Genomic DNA, 16457 nt, shown 5'->3' on the forward strand with positions numbered 1-16457 from the left:
CACACACACACACACAAAGAAAGAAAGAAATGCAAAATGTGTTTTGAAGGTTTTTCTGGAGTAAGTGCCCTATGTGGGGAGGTTGGTGTTTACAGTCTGAAAGAGACTTGTCTAAACATTGGTCCAGCTAAGAGAATGCTGACATCATCTTGAGAAATCCTCGTGTTGGAGAGAAGACTAGCATACAATGAGCTGAGGGGAGAAATCTGAGTCACTGGCTTTTGACCAGAAAGACACCTTACCAAGTCCAAATATGCTCCAACCCAAGGCTCTCAAATCTCTAAGAAAATAAAGTACACATACTACAGGGACCTTTAACTCGGTGTCTTGACTGAAAGCAGGGCTGGGCCACCACAGCAGGCTGATTATCAAAACCTGAACGGTCAGCACTGGAATTACGTGTTCTTCAGATGGACCTATATCCTCAACACTCCTCCCTAAGTCTGCTCTGCGGAGCGCCTCCTCACCTCCTCTTAAGGCCACACTAGCATCTGTGTTTGAACCCCTCCAACCTGAGATGAGATTACAAATGGCGCCTTTCTGCTCGCCCTTCTCCCACTTCTATGATAAACCATGCGACTTTGAGAATGATTTCCAAGGTTTGGCCATTACATCAAAATCATAATCAGTGCAAATAATCTTTATAGAAATGTGAAATTAGAAACTGGTTTTCTGTGTTGATGGGCAAGTGAACTCGGGGAGCAGAAGGAGAAGCTAATGAAAATGAAAAACAATTTGGCTGACACCTGGCTGGTGCAGTATGTTTATCTGGGAATGACTTTGCCTATTTGTCCCCCAAATTAAAACACCAACACAAACTTGGTAGTATTGAGGCCAACTTGGAGGTGTAGGGCATTTTCAGCAATGTTTGGACAATATAGAAGATGCTGAACAATACAGTCCTTACATGGAATGTTGAGGTAATTGGAATAACACTGACAAAACTGTTTCTAGGTAAGAGCTATAACATCACAAAATTTAGCTTTATCATAGTCCTGTTTTATTATTTGCACTTTTACTCTATTATTTTTGTAACAAAGACAAAAGCCAAACATTCTGTCTGTCCTTCTGTTCTGTAATTTGCAATGTATTTTTTGGATTTCCTTTCTTTCTACCTACCAACATACTCAAAATCTTTAAAGCGTGTATTTGTTACCCCCCCCCAAATTGCCACCTCCTCTATCTTATTAGATGTGCAACACTATGCATGCAGCCATGGCCTCCTCTGTCTGCTGCTTCAGATGTTTGGGCCCATTCTTCACAATTACCCTTTGAGCGTTCACCATGACTTCCTGGTCTTGAAAGACAATGACCTTTGCTTTAAACCTTATCTCTTTGAGCTCTCTACCACAAAGCTGGTCAGCTGCTTTTCCTTGTTGGAGCTCCAGTGAGAACAAAGGCCGTCTTATCTAAAGAACTGTCATCTGGAAGTGTTTAATTTCATCCTGTTTTTAGAAACATAAGCACATGGCTGCCATAATCCGGTGCTGTCTGCTCCAGTGCTACTATCAGAATGCCACATAGATGAGATGCTGTGGATCTGTAGATTCATTTGGGGACTGGTATCTATTTCTCACCAGAATATCTGTATTCACCTTAACTCCTCAGTAGCTCTTAATTCTTGGGGAGTAAATAGAGATAAAAAGGAAATAGAGGTTGTAGGAGTTTGCACTCTGACTTTGCCTCACGTTTCCTGTGTCATTGTGCCACCTTTCCACCTCTCCTCCAACTTACTTATTCCCTTTCATTTATGCCTCCTTAGTGACCCGTTTCCTTCATCGTACTCAGGTCACAGCTTCAGTCAGTCCTCAGATGTCTGTTACTCTCTGAAATCTCACCAACAGAAGTATAAAACTTTTCATGGTCCAGCTTTAACTAAACTTTGTTTTGTTTTATTTTGTTCCCTAAAATTTAATTTTTAATTTATTTTAGACAATCTTTTTTTCATTTTACATATATATCCTAGTTCCTGTTCCTTTCCTTTCTCCTGTTCCTCTCAACCTTCCCCCACCCCACCCCATCCACTTCTCAGAGACAGTAAAGCTTCCTATAGGGAGTCAATAAAATCTAACCACATCACTTTGAGGCAGGAACAAGGCCCTCCCCTCTATATTTAGACTTAGCAAGGTATCATCCCAAAGAGAATGGGTTCCAAGAAGCCAGTTCAAGCAATAGGGATAAATCAGTCCCACTGCCAGTGGCCCCACAGATTGCTCAAGCCACACAACTGTCACCCACATTCAGAGGGCCTGGTTTGGTCCTATGCAGATTCCCCCACTACCGGTCCAGTCAGTGAGTTATGAGTAGCTCAGGTCAGGGGTTTCTGTGGGTATTCCCATCATGGTCTTGCCCCCTTTGTTCATATTATTGCCCTTTTCTCTCTTTGACTGGTGTCCACAAGCTCAGTCCAGTGCTTAGCTGTGGATCTCTGCGCTTGCTTCCATCAGTTGCTGGATGAAGTTTCTATGATGACAGTTAAGGTAGTCATTAATCTGATTACAGTGGAAGGCCAGGGGTCTTAGCTGGGGTCATCCTTGTAGATTCCTGAGCATTTCTCTGGTGCCAGGTTTCATGCTAGTTTCATAATGGCTCCCTTAATCAAGATATCTCTTTTCTTTCTCTCCCTCTCTGTCCTTCCCCCATCTCAACCTTTCTGTTCCTTCATGTTCTCCTCTTCCCTCAACCTTTCCTCTCCCTCTCCCCTTGAACACTCTCTTCCCCCCAAAATGCTCCCAATTTTCTCAAGAGATCATGTCTGTTTTCCCTTCCCAGGGGATCCATGTACATCTCTTTTAGGAGTCTCCTTGTTACCTAGCTTCTCTGGGATTATGGACTATAGGCTGGTTATCCCTTGCTTTACGTCTAATATCCACTTATGAGTGAGTTCATAGGTAGTCCACTGGTATTAATCTTACTTGCCTAAACTTCAATTGTATAAAGCCAAATGCTTGCTGGATAAATTTGCCAAGCAAAACCAATTACCTTCTGCCATAGCCTGCACTGCTTTGGATTTGACCTGACAGGGACATTGAAAGAGTCAAGAAAGGGCATGCAGACAAACATATGAAGAAGCTGGCAGTGGGTGGATCATGCATTCTGAAGGAGATGCTTCAGTAGTCTGGAAACTCAACACATTTATTATATGCGACTGAGAAAGATGGAAGGTTTATTGCGAGGAATGAGGCAAGATTATTGTATACAGCTGAAGAGGGAGGTGGGTTTATTGTATAGATCCCAGTGAGAAGGAGGGATGCTAGCTAATCTCTATAGAAGTTCTCTATAGGGAAGCAGTTTCAGCTTGCAGTCATCTGGAAGAAGAAAGCGATGATTGATAGTGTCTGCACACAATGGTCTCAGTTGTTTGTAACATCCGTGTTTGGACCAGAGGAAGGTTTTGCTGAACATGACCCAGGGAAGTCCTCGTCATTGCCATGGATCTGAGAAATTGAGGTCCTTGACATACCTGTGCTCATGTCAACAAAACTGATTCGTTCAGGGCTTCCTCAGTTCCGCATAACCCTCTTTACTAACAATATGCTTCTTAAAATCTAGCCTATTTTTATATTGCTACCAGGTCTGGGCCCCTATAGATATTTCAGACTTTGCATTTATAATCTCTCATCTATCTTCCTAAAACTGTTATACATCTTCCCATATGCCCAAATTCATTGATGAATACATCGTCTATCCAATTCTAAAGATGTGGTTTTCTACAATCCAATCCTCCTTAACTCAGCTACATCTCTTCTTAAGCCTTGATTGGGATTTCCATCTGTATGCTGTGAATACCATTGGTTAATAAAGAAACTGTCTTGGGCCTGTTCAGAGAACAGAGGTAGGCAGGGAAAACTAAACTGAATGTTAGGAGAAAAAAGTTGGAGTCAGAGAGTAGCCATGTAGCCTTTCTAAAGACAGGCGCCAGATCTTTAGCCAAATTGGCATGCCAACAGGGTTGACTAAAATCCACTTAAAACTGAGAAAGCTTAAAAAGGAATCTTAGACACAAAAGAACAGAGTTAAGCATGGTTTGATAGCGGCATTTTCTTGGGTGGGCTCTGTTTGCTAGAAGCAAATGGAGGCAGGAATCCTTTAAGAGAGCTTTTCCTAATTCAGCAGTAGCAGAAAAAAAGCTTTGGTTTTGAAATACCAGCTTTCTGGGCAGTGCTGCCAGACTCTTCCTGGTGGTTCAACTATGGAGCATCTAAATGGGGTTGGTGAACGGACAGCTACAACTGCTTAATGGCTCTACATAGACCCACTGCATACTTGAAACTAGGTTGGTATGCTTGGCTCAGAGGCAGTGAACAGAACAGCTCCGTCACGCAGGACTAGGCCAAACAAGCAGGAAGTGCTGTATTTCCTCTAGCAATAGTGCAGCTTAAGTTTTTATGAAGTACTTAGCATTTTAAGATGTGCTCCTAGACAGTAAAGAATTACAGATACACAGTAGGACAGATTCAGACATAAAGAACCTCTAAAATTCAGAGAGTCTGGATTATGAATATTATTGTGTTTTCTTTGATTTTTTTTGACTGTGAAAGAGCTAAGTAACCAACATATATACTTTAAAAGTATCTTGATTTTAGAATTTGGGTCTAAGGATATGTTGCTTTGGAAAAGATGTTCTTTTGTTTCCACAAAGGATGAGAACCTCTGAATTGCTTCTAGACTAATATGGTTTGATGGACCAAGATCTTCTGAAAGGTTGCCTTAAACACCCCTTTAAAAATTACTTCATACTAAGCAAGAACCATACCCAAATATTGTTTATAAATGTTTCTTTACATTTAAAGGGGGATATGATATAGAGATGACTAATTTACATTGGTATGGATTTTGGTCTATTGATACAAATTTAAGGTCAATTTTGTTATATTGTATATACATATATATTTCTTCTCTTGATTAAAGTATTGTGTTTGTACAGTTTATTTAATAATATAATGTATAATTAAGAAATATAGGTTACTAGATAGTCATCTGTAATAGTCAAGCTTGTAGTCATGATAGTTAGGTTTTCTAGGTCTACAGAGATATATTTCAGATAGATAGGTATTCTTCAAATCTTTCAGAGACCTTCAGAATATGGCTATTACCAAACAATTATGTTGTGGAATGTTATTTTTATTCTTGTACCAAACTTTAGAGTAAAGACATGTTATCTATAGCCACAGAAGAGACAATTAAATCATACTTGAATGGTTGATAGAAGAAAAATGATGGGTTTCACTGAGAAGATAATAAGCAAATGATGGTTATATAACATTAGTCAAGATAACTTTGGTAGGAGTAGACCTGCATTTGTATCTCAGCACTGCCAACATTTAGTGAGTCGCTAATGTTTTCATGCCAAAGTTTGAAACACCACAAAATAGAACTTATAGTGCCTATTTGGATAGATCATCCTGAGGAATGTATTGACTAGTACATATTGAGTTGAGGCCATGCTGAGTACTTCAAGAGCTTAGATGCAGTAACTCTATATGAAAGGGCTTCTCATTCTTATTTTATTGATGGAGAAACTGGGCTATGAAGAAGTAAAATAACCTCGTGGAACAGACAATCATAGTTCCATGTTAACTTTGGGAAGAGTACTGTCTTCTATTATTTCATATATAGGATATAGAAAGCACATGCCTTCCAAAGGTCGTTGAATTGATATTTACTACAATGGCCAACCTTGCTCATCCCTACCCACTTACCACTCCATGATACCAGTTACAAATTTAATCTCCTCCAGGCCTTACAGTTCCATAGCTTTAACCTCACCATGCTGTCATCTCATTACAGACTTGTCTACTGTGATCAACAGCAAGTTTGGATGGTTTCTGTTCCTGATTTCTTGTTTGTACATGCTTACTTTTTAATCAACACACCACATTCTATTTCTTGAATAATAAGATGGAAACTCTAAAGCTCCTCTTGTTCTAATAGATTCTCAAAATATTTTTACAACCCTTTTAATATTGTAAAAAGAGTCCTTGCTTTGAACATCTCCTCTGTAATCAACATTCTTGTGCAAGTGACATAAATTATCTAATATAAGGTGTTTAAAAGTTTTATTAGAAAGCACATAGTCGAGGAGTCTTTTCCATCAGCTAATAAGATGAGTTAGCTCCAAACATTTTTGGTTTGTTTCTAGGCTGGAGTGTTCTTTGTTGAATTCTAATAATTCAAATTCAGATGCCTTTGAAAGGATCTATTTGAAGACTCAGTTTTCAGTCTCCCACAATCACAACACTAATGCCTTGCTAACCTTCTTTTAATTCTGGTTATATGTTCACACTTATATCAGATTTCATTTGATGTCTTTTGGTGGGGGGGGGCTGTCATGATTCCTTGTTTCATTTATCCTGTCTGTAACTTGTTCCTTTTTCCTTAATGTACATTAGCATTATTTTATCTGCACTTATTTTCTTGGTGTCATATTCATAGGTAAAAGCTTCTGCTACCAAGTTTGAAAACCTGAGGTCAATTCTGTAACCCATGTTGCAAAAAGAGAGTGAAGACAAGGTGTTCTCTGACCTCCACAGGGACTGTGAATGCCTAATCATACTCACATGTACACATCTTACACACACAAATACATACCAACAGTAAGTGAATACCAGTATATTTTTGAAAAGTAAGACACTGAAAAAATATTCAGATAATTTTAAAAATATTATTTGTCACATAAATTATTAGTTGATGCAACCTGATAAATGAAAGTGGAAGGCATATGCACCCTTTGAATTTTTATTGAATGTGTATAGATTAATATATGGTTCTTCAATTCATTTCCATTGGTCCTCCTGTCTGTTTTGGCTATCCTGGGTGTTTGGATTTTTGTTTGTTTGTTTGTTTGTTTATTTCCTTTTCCATATCATGTTGAATATCATTCTTCTGAGGTTTGTGAAGAATTTTGCTGGGATTTTATGGACATTGCCTTGAATCTGTACATTGCCTTTGGTAAGATTGCCATTTTTACTATGTTAATTCTACCTACCGAAGAGCATGCAAATCTTTCCACTTTCTGGTGTCATCTTCAATTTCTTTCTTCAAAAATTTGAATTTGTTGTCATATTAGTCTTCCACTTGTTTGGTTAGAGTTTCTCCAAGGTATTTTTCTCCATTTGTGGCTATTGTGAAGGGTGACGTTTCTCTGATTTCTTTCTCAGCCCATTTATCATCTGTGTAAAGGAAGGCTAATGATTTTTTATTTATCTTGTATCCTGCTACATTACTGAAAGTCTTTATAAGTTGTAAAAGTTCCATTGTAGAATTTTTGGGATCACTTATCAATAGCATCTTATCAATAGCAAATAGAGAGAATTTGACTTCTTCTTTTCTGATTTGCAGCCTCTTGATCTCCTTTTGTTGTCCTATTGCTCTAGCTAGAACCTCAAGAGCTATATTCAATAGATATGGAGAGAGTGGACAACATTGTCTTGTTCCTCATTTCATTGGGATTGCTGTGAGTTTCTTTCCATTTGGTTTGATGTTGGTGGTTGGATTGCTGTATATTGCCTTTATTATGCATAGAAACCACACTTTCTTCTTGTGTGTTTTTTCTTAGCTCCTTTTGAAGGGGAAAATTGTGTCTTGTAATTCAGCCAGAGTGATTCCTGTAATCTGAATGAGTAATCTCCATATGTTATGCAGTTATGCAATGTTACTGTGGCTTTCTAACTGATGATGAGATTAAGATAAGAGTCTCTTTGTTTTTCCTCAATCATAGAATCAGTTAAAATGGGTTCATAAGAAACAATATTTATATAGTGGAAGTATTAGAAATTTCCTCCTGTAGAAACCCCCAAACTCTGTAAGGTTTCTTTTAGAAAGAAATATGGCATAGTTAATCACCATCATTTTCATTTTGTTATATGGAAAAAAAGCCTTCATCCACAAGCAAAGGGCAGGACTCAGTCAGAATAGTACTTAACTTACAAACATATGGACCTTAGCCCCAGAACCTACAGTGTGAAGTTAGTTCAGAGTAGTGACTTGAACTTGTAATTATCGTGTTGGAGAAGCAGAAACAAGGCACTCTGACTAGACAGCCTCACGTATTCAGCAATTTATAGGCCAATGAGAAACCTTATCTCCACAAAGTGAGCAGCACCTGGAAAACCAAATTCAAGGATTTTTTTAGCCCTCTACACTCAAATGAACGCAAATGTAAACATACACATATGTACCTGCATTCATACACAGACATGTACTCTCACCTTTGTCCAATGAAATTTTTAAGAAATGTGTCATATAATCAAATACACACAGACTTTCTTGATGGCTGTGAAACAAACTTGCCCTGAATTTCTCTGAATTAGACTGACAGTGTGGTCCTGAAGCTTCTAAATTTCAAATCATGAGGCTGTAAGCACTGACTAGATAAGGTGTGTTTGGAATATTAGCATCCCAAAGTAGGACACACTATCTAGTGAATAAAGTAAACCTTAGATTTACAAAATGGTTTGCATTATCTCTAGTCGGAGGAATCTTGGAATTTTAATACGAGAATAATTTGGAAAGCAGTTGGTTAAATAAGAGAGACTCCAAAGGATCAGATAACCTCTGCCAGTCCTTGAAGATTTTACAGGCGCATATGTAAAGTATTATTGGGACTTTGTCATTTCAGGGACTGCAGCTCCTACAGCACTGATTGCAAGACCGCACCCTTCCAGAATATTTGTTTTATTATTTTGGGTGCTTTGGTTGTCTTTCTTCTAAGGGATATGAAATATGTGACACTAATTAGGTTTGGAGGTGAGATTCAGAGCACATTCATCTGACAAAATTTATGGCATATGGAAATGTGCTCTTCATCTGAAAAATGTGTGGAAGCTTGTCAGTCGCCTGCCTTTGTTGTTTATAGCCAGTTTAACCTATGGGGAAAGGGCTTTAATGGCCAGCCTGAGCAGACCAAGAATACACAGAAGTTCAGCATCAGTGGAGATCAGAGCTGTAATTCAGTTCCAGCATGTCACGATGTCTTTGTGACATTGGGACTAACATTGTATTCACCACAATAAACTGGAAAAAAAATACTTGACCAATTTATAAAATATTTTAAAATGCCACCAACACACTCATTTCATTTTCTTCCCCCCTTTTTTTCTCTGATATTGCTCCCATTAAGAACCAGCCATGGGAGTGTCTGGACAAATGGACCAATCTCTGTTCTTATCAAATGTTAAATTAGGACTTCAGATGTCAAGTTTTTCATATGTTCACTTAAGCAAAACATGAAGTTCAATAGTATATCACTGGTCAGACAGTACTTCTTTATTAATTAATTAAATGTATTCATTTATTTTACATCCCAACTGCAGTTTTCCCTCCCTCCTCTCCTTTCATACTATTCCCCCACTTTCCACCCCCATCCACTCCTCCTCTTTTTCTGTTCAGTAAGGGGGAGCTCTCCCATGAGTGTCAACAAAGCATGGCATATCAAGTTGAGGTAGGACTAAGCTCCTTCCCCTTCTATTAAGGTTATGCTAGGCAATCCAGCATGAGGACTAGGTACCTGGAAGCCAGCCAAAGCATTAGGGACAGGCCCTGCTTCCACACGAGGAGTCTCACAGATAGATCAAGCTATCCAAATGTCACACACGCATACAAGTCCTAGAACAGTCCCATGCAGGCTCCCTAGCTACCAATAGTCACCTGAGAGACTTCAACCACTGACTGACAGAAACAGATGCAGGGATCCACAACTAAGCACTGGGCCCAGCTTGGGGAATTCTGTTGAAGAGAGAGAGAAAGGTTTGTATGGGTCAAGGTCATTACAGGGGAACTCATAGAAACAACTAACCTGGGCTCATAGGCACTTATAGACTCTGGACAGACAGTACTTTTCATGATGCAAGTTCTATTTCTTGGCTCACAGAAATGGAAAGAATAAGCAGACTTACAACTTAAAAGGATTGTTAGCATTGAACATACAATTAGCCTTTCATTTGAATCTTAAAAGTAGAAGAGAAAGGAAAAACTATTTAGTGGAAGCTAAAATAATGTATGAGATAGTTTGAAATTATGAAAGAGCTGTGTTTCTCACCTTGTCTCTTCAATTCAGAGCCCTGCTCATCCAAAAGCCACTTTGTCAAACTGTTAAATGTCTCAGCACCCATGACAAACCAAAATTTAAAGTGTACCTTCTGAATTATTATTTTAATGGCATATAAGCAGCAGTATAGAAAACTTGATGTCTCCCTTAGTATTACCTCATTTTTCAATCTTTGTTTAGCCATAAGTTATTTTTAAACCATGAAAATCATCCTATATCGTGACATATTTTTAGACCTTTTGTCCTTCATATGGCCAGTAGAAATTTCCAATAAAATTCTAATTATACATTTAGTTCCCTATAAATAAACTTTAACTAATAACACATGTTTTTAATGAGGGATTCTCTGTGTGAAATTCTAAAAATAAATTTTAGATGCAATTTCTTCTGAACTAAGTGAAATTCCACTCTGATGTGGAAAATCTAACATTTGGAACATAGTTCTATATAGTAGCTTGGTAGTAGCTCTTCTTTCTAGCAAACCAACACCATTGTTAATGTACCTAATGATTCTAACTATTGAAATAAATTAACATTTAACTTCACTAAAGAAAATCTAAACATAATGCAATTCTATGTTCATGATTCACGCACAGGCTTTTCGGCTTGAAAAGGTGTAAAGGTTCTGTAGCATCATCCTAGGCTCAAAGAGAAAGACTATAGTTTGGGCTTCAGTCATGATTGATGCAATTCAAACAAAGCCTTTACAAGGTCCTATTCTAAAACATTCCTACTGATATTTTACTGTTAGAGATATTATTTGGCAATTAACAAGCTAGCATAAACTATCAACATATTAGCAAGAGTTGGGCCACTAATCAATGTTTCTAAACTCAATGTGAAATCAGATCTGTTTTTAGAGAAAAGTCATGGATGGTTTTGAGCCTCACCATTGGCAAACAATACTGACCGATGATGAACACACAGCAAAGCCCTGAAATATTAGCAATGCCTGTGCTTCTACTCATGCATAACACAAATTGATGGTAGACAGTAAGGACACAGCAGGATTTGGGAACTAAAGCAAACCAATCTCCCTTATGGGCTGAGAGCTAGATTTGATATCATTCATTTTCATTCATAGTCTTCAATCTTTTACTATAACAAAATACATGACCTTGAATGATATATAATGCATACCTTTTGCCTTCCTTATAGTCTCTAAAATGTCCAGATAGCATGATGGCCAGTTACATCACAACATGGTTAAGAGGTCAAGCAGGGATGAGGCAACTATAGACAGACTAAGCATATGTTATAGTCTCACATTTAAAATGACATGATTTTGATAACTAACCCAGTTTGCAAGAATTGCATTAATTCCTTCCAAGGGTGATTCCCCCATGAGCTAATTACCTTCCATACTACACACATCTTACAAATCCACTTCCTCTCCACCAGTTCGCTCAGGGTTTGAACTGCAGCACTCGAACCTTTGGGGAACAATCTACATCCAAATTACAGCAGTGTAATGCTTGCCATCTCATTTTTCTTTCAGCCTTTTGCTAAAGAATTATTCATCTAATAATTTCATGTAAACAACACTTACTCCTCGTTAACTTTAGAGCAAAATAATAAACTACAAAGAACAAAGTGATCATTGAAGATATGGTAAGTCAGGTATGCTAGGAACACACTATGGGAGGTGAGGCATGAAGATTGCTGCAAGATTAAGGCCAGTATGAGATATGATGAGAGACAGTATCTAAAAAAAAACCACAACTAGACAAAACAGGAATTTCTGGCTAGGATGGTGGTTTAGAAGCTGAATTGGTGTGAGCTAGTACAGGCGACCAGTCAGAATAAGAGAGGATGATGCACTGAAAAGTGCTCAGAAAACCACAGTGGTTCTCTGAAAATTAATCAGCCATGCTGGACAGAGTCCCAGCCTGGTGCCCTGCCATGGGGAAAACTAGCATGGTAGCCCTGATGCAAAGGGACTGGCAGTGCTATCAACCAGATGATCCCAATGTCCTCAGAAACCTCAAGTCCAGTTGTGAGTTTCAGTGAACAGATCAGCACTGGAGAGGAATCCCATTTTGTCCCTCTGTTTAACTCCAGGGCAGAAGTGACCACCATGTGGCGAGGTCATCTAGGTTATGAAAACTGATAATTTTCCCCACTCTTTTAATGAAAAAAAAGAAAGTGTCTCATTGCTTTGGCCATACTTTATCAAAATAAGAAACAAAATGAGAGGGCAGTAAGGGGGCTCTAGTAGACCTGACCATGGCAAACATGACACCAACAGGTTTTCCTTTTTACCCTTCTCTCCCTTGCAAAACTGTGAGATCATAGCCACCAAGGTCTATTGCCTTATTTGGTCACTGACTCATTCCCAAGACTCATCACCAATGTCCAACTATTAAAACATTAAGGTTCAGCAATCAAAAGTCATTATTTTCACTAACCTGTTGGCAGATGCTGCTCATTCATTCCCAGTTGCCCAGACCCGAAATAATTACTCAGAAACTATATTACTAGCAATGTTGTTTGGCCAATAGTGTAAGGATATTTCTTTTTCCTTTCTTATTGATTTTTATTGAGCTCTACATTTTCCCTGCTACCCTCCTTGCCTCTCCCCTCCCCTTCAACCCCCTCCCAAGGTCCCCATGCTTCCAATTCACTCAGAAGATCTTGTCTTTTTCTACTACCCATGTAGATTAAATCTATGCATGTCTCTCTTAGGGTCCTCATTGTTTTCTAGGTTCTCTGGCTATCTCTTGCAACTTAAATTAACCCATTTCTATTATTTTATATTTTACTATGAGGCTCATGGCCAACTGTCAAGGTTACACCTGGCTGCTCGAGTCTCTCTCCTCCAGCGGCTACCTGGTGTCTCACTGGCTCTGCCTTCTTTCCTCCTCTACCTGCTTGGAATTCCCACCCTGATCTATTCTGTGAAGCCACTGGCTGAAACACCTTTATTCATTAACCAATAAAAGCAACACATGTACAAAGGCCCTACCACACCACTAACCTAATTAAAATACCCACTCTAGGAAGGGACATTAGTCCACCCACTCAAGCACGTCTCTCTGGCAGGCTTTACCCTTCTCCCCTGTTCCATCTGCTAATGTGGGAATCTCCTCTGTAGGCCATGAAGATGTTTTTCTACCATTGGTTAATAAATAAAGAACAGGAGAGAACAAAACTCCCATAGTAAGGTGAGACTGGAGAACCTACACTTATTGTGAGTTTCTCTGGCAAAACTAGAAACAAATATTTAAGAATGGGTCAAGTTCCTTTTCTCCCTCAAATATGGTTGATTTGGGCAATTATAGGGGATTGGGTAACTCAGACAAGGATAGAAGCTAATAGGTTCAATGAGAGCAAACCCCCTACTCCTATTGGAAAACACTGCAGTACCTGCCCCCCCCCCTGTAGGGAAAAAAACCCACCATTTTGTCCGGAATATGGAGAGGTTTCAGGAAGTTAGCCATCTTAAATGTTTAAGGGAGAAGTGCATAACCTGCCTAGACCATTTCCTGACTGCTGCCTGGGCCAGGGATTTGTCTGACTCTCCCACTCTCTCGAGTCCAGTGCCATCTTGAAAGTGGAAGACCAGCAGGACTGGGACTCAGGGTCCTAGTCAGAGTGAGAGCCCACTGGGATGCTGATAAACTGGAATGTTTGAATACCTGGAGGCTAAGCTCAGGCGGAGAAATCCCAACCCCAACCCTGCCGCAGGGAACCAAGACACCCTCTCGTCAATTGAGAATATTGGAGTTTGAAGTTTGATAGCTCTGAGTCTCTGGTCAACAGCTGGATAAACATCTGGAACTTTTTTTGACCCACTCCCATAAAACCCAGATGCTCTGAAATGCATCTTTTCAATGGGGTCCTTAACACACGGGAAACCTTCCAAGTGCAAAGATTCACCCCTCACCTGCATAAAACACAGTTCTGGGGTTGTTTCCCACATCCCCAATGCAAGCAGGAAACACTTTCCAGCTAGAACATTAGGCATCTCAGAAGCTATGATCTGTGGAGTCTGAAGAGGATGAAAAAAACCACGTCCTGACTGAAAAGATAAGGGTGACCAGAAGAAATCCCTCGACAGGAACCAGAGAAATTATTAAAGTCAGGACAGCTTTGTGAACATTAATACAAAACACTTGCCAATACAGAAGCATCACCAGGTGAAACTCCCAGCTTTCCTTGCAGCCAGGCAATCAACTCTTACAAAGGGGGATTTTGGAAGGGAATGCAATATATGCATGGTAGTCATTTGCACCCAATAAAAAGTGCTGCAGATGCTTTATTCCTGTATGCATTCACTCATCCATCCACGTGAGTGAGAATGTGCCCCCTAGAAATAAATTTGGTCCTGCCTAGTTAAATTCAGGGGCATCTTTCCTTCCTTCTTTCCGAGATGCCTCAGAAATCTAAAACCAGTAAAAAACACAGGAGAGACCAGAGCCCACATGTCCACCAGACTGTTCTGCCTCGTGCACATTTCTAGCATTCCCTAAACCGTGAGAAACCAGAATGAATGACGCTGCTTCAAAATTTCCTTCCTCCACTTTCTTTTCCCTCCTTCCTCTTCCACCTCCACTACTTCCTTCCTCCACCTCCTCTTTGTCTTCCTTCATCCCTTCCTCCTTCCTCCTATTTTCTGTTCTTTCTGCCTCCCTTACCTTTGTACTTTCACTATTTATCTTTACTAAACTTTAGCAGTTTTATACTTTTTAAAGATTTTTCTTTTTTGAAATAGGAGCTTGTGCAGCCCAGGCTAGCCTCAAAGTTTCTATGAATGCCATGAATAAGGAGTGGAGGATGGCTTTGTGGTCCTCATCCTCTGCCCATGCCTCACTAGTGCTGTGTGTGCACCACTGTGCCTGGCTCTTTATCACATTTTTCAAAAAGTATATTTTTATTCTGTCATTCACTCATCAAATTTTGTTCAAGAATACTTTTCAATTATTGGGATTATTATTTTATTTCCCCTTTTCTTCTACTTTTTCCATTTCCCTTTGTGCTTTTTTTTTATGTTATAGCTACTGTTTTTTAGCATTATTTTTCTTTACTGTTTTCTAATGCCATATATTTTTAATTTCAGTCATACAATTACCTAATTGTAGGTTTGAAAGTACTAATTATTGGAAATTTTGCTTTTATTTTTCTCTTCCTTTATATTTTCCTAATATCTTCCATTTTTCCTTTTGCCTTCATAACATTCTTTATACCCTTTCCTGATTTTTCTCCTTTTCCTGACTCTTTTCTTTATCTAATGTATTTACTCCTTTCATATTCACCATAAGCAACCATATTTGGTGGCAGCTCAAGGCAGGGTGTCACTGGGTAGTCCTGGCTGTCCTGGAACTTGCTTTGTAGACCAGGCTGGACTCAAACTCATTGAGATCAACCCACCTCTTCCTAACAAGTGCTGGGATCAAAGATGTGTGCCACCATCACCCAGCCAATATTTTATGTCACTGTCTGCATTTGTTTTTCATTTTGTTTCATGGTTATTGGTAATATTTTAGCACACTTAATTAACTCTAGATGTATTCCCATATGCTGTACAATTTCACTTTGCTGATTCAGCAATTTTTCTCCTTCCCTCTGAAATTATTTAGAATTTACCCCTTTAGGATCAAAAAGCATACAACAGTCCAACTCCAAGAAAAAACTAGGAGAGACAGCCAAACTAACCTGTACAAAGGACAAAACAAAAACATGGAGAGCAGGGTAACATGCTTTGTAGTTACTTATACTATTCTCTGACAAAAGCTACTTAAGGGAGGAAGGGTTTGTCTGGCTCACCGTTTAAGAGTGCAGTCCATTGTGGAGGGATGGTTTGTCTGGCTCACCATTTAAGAGTGCAATCCATCGTGGAGGTAGAACATGGTGGCCAAAGCAGATGTACCTGTGGTAACAGAAGCATGAGGAAGCTGGTCACAAAGTCACAGTCAGGAAGCAGAAAAAGGTAAGTACTGGGGGGTTGCTTATTTTTTCTTTTATCTTTTTTGTTTAGTCTTAGACCTCAGCCCTTATTTAGCACTGTCTTCTCTCCCCAGTTAAAGCATTATGGTAATGCCTTCAAAGACTCAGCCAGAGGAGTGTTTACTAGATGATTCTTAAATCAGCCAAATTAACAATGAAGACTACATATCCCCCCCAAAGGACCATCACTCCTATACTTCATTTAAAGATACTGAAATAGGTACAATTCTAGATGAAAATTTTTAAAGATTACTAATTAAAATAAATAGTAACCTGAATGAGGATAAAAATAAGCAGATGAATTTAATCCAGGACCTGAAGAGATCATCTTAGACACATTGATTAGCTTCAGGTTTATTGGGAGAAACTGGCTCAGAAAAAATTAGGTGAAGAGTGACTGAGGAAAACACCTGGTATAGACCTCTGGCCTTCACACACACACACACACACACACACACACACA

This window comes from Microtus ochrogaster, linkage group LG9, assembly GCF_000317375.1.
Source record: "Microtus ochrogaster isolate Prairie Vole_2 linkage group LG9, MicOch1.0, whole genome shotgun sequence".
Taxonomy (NCBI): Eukaryota; Metazoa; Chordata; class Mammalia; order Rodentia; family Cricetidae; genus Microtus; species Microtus ochrogaster.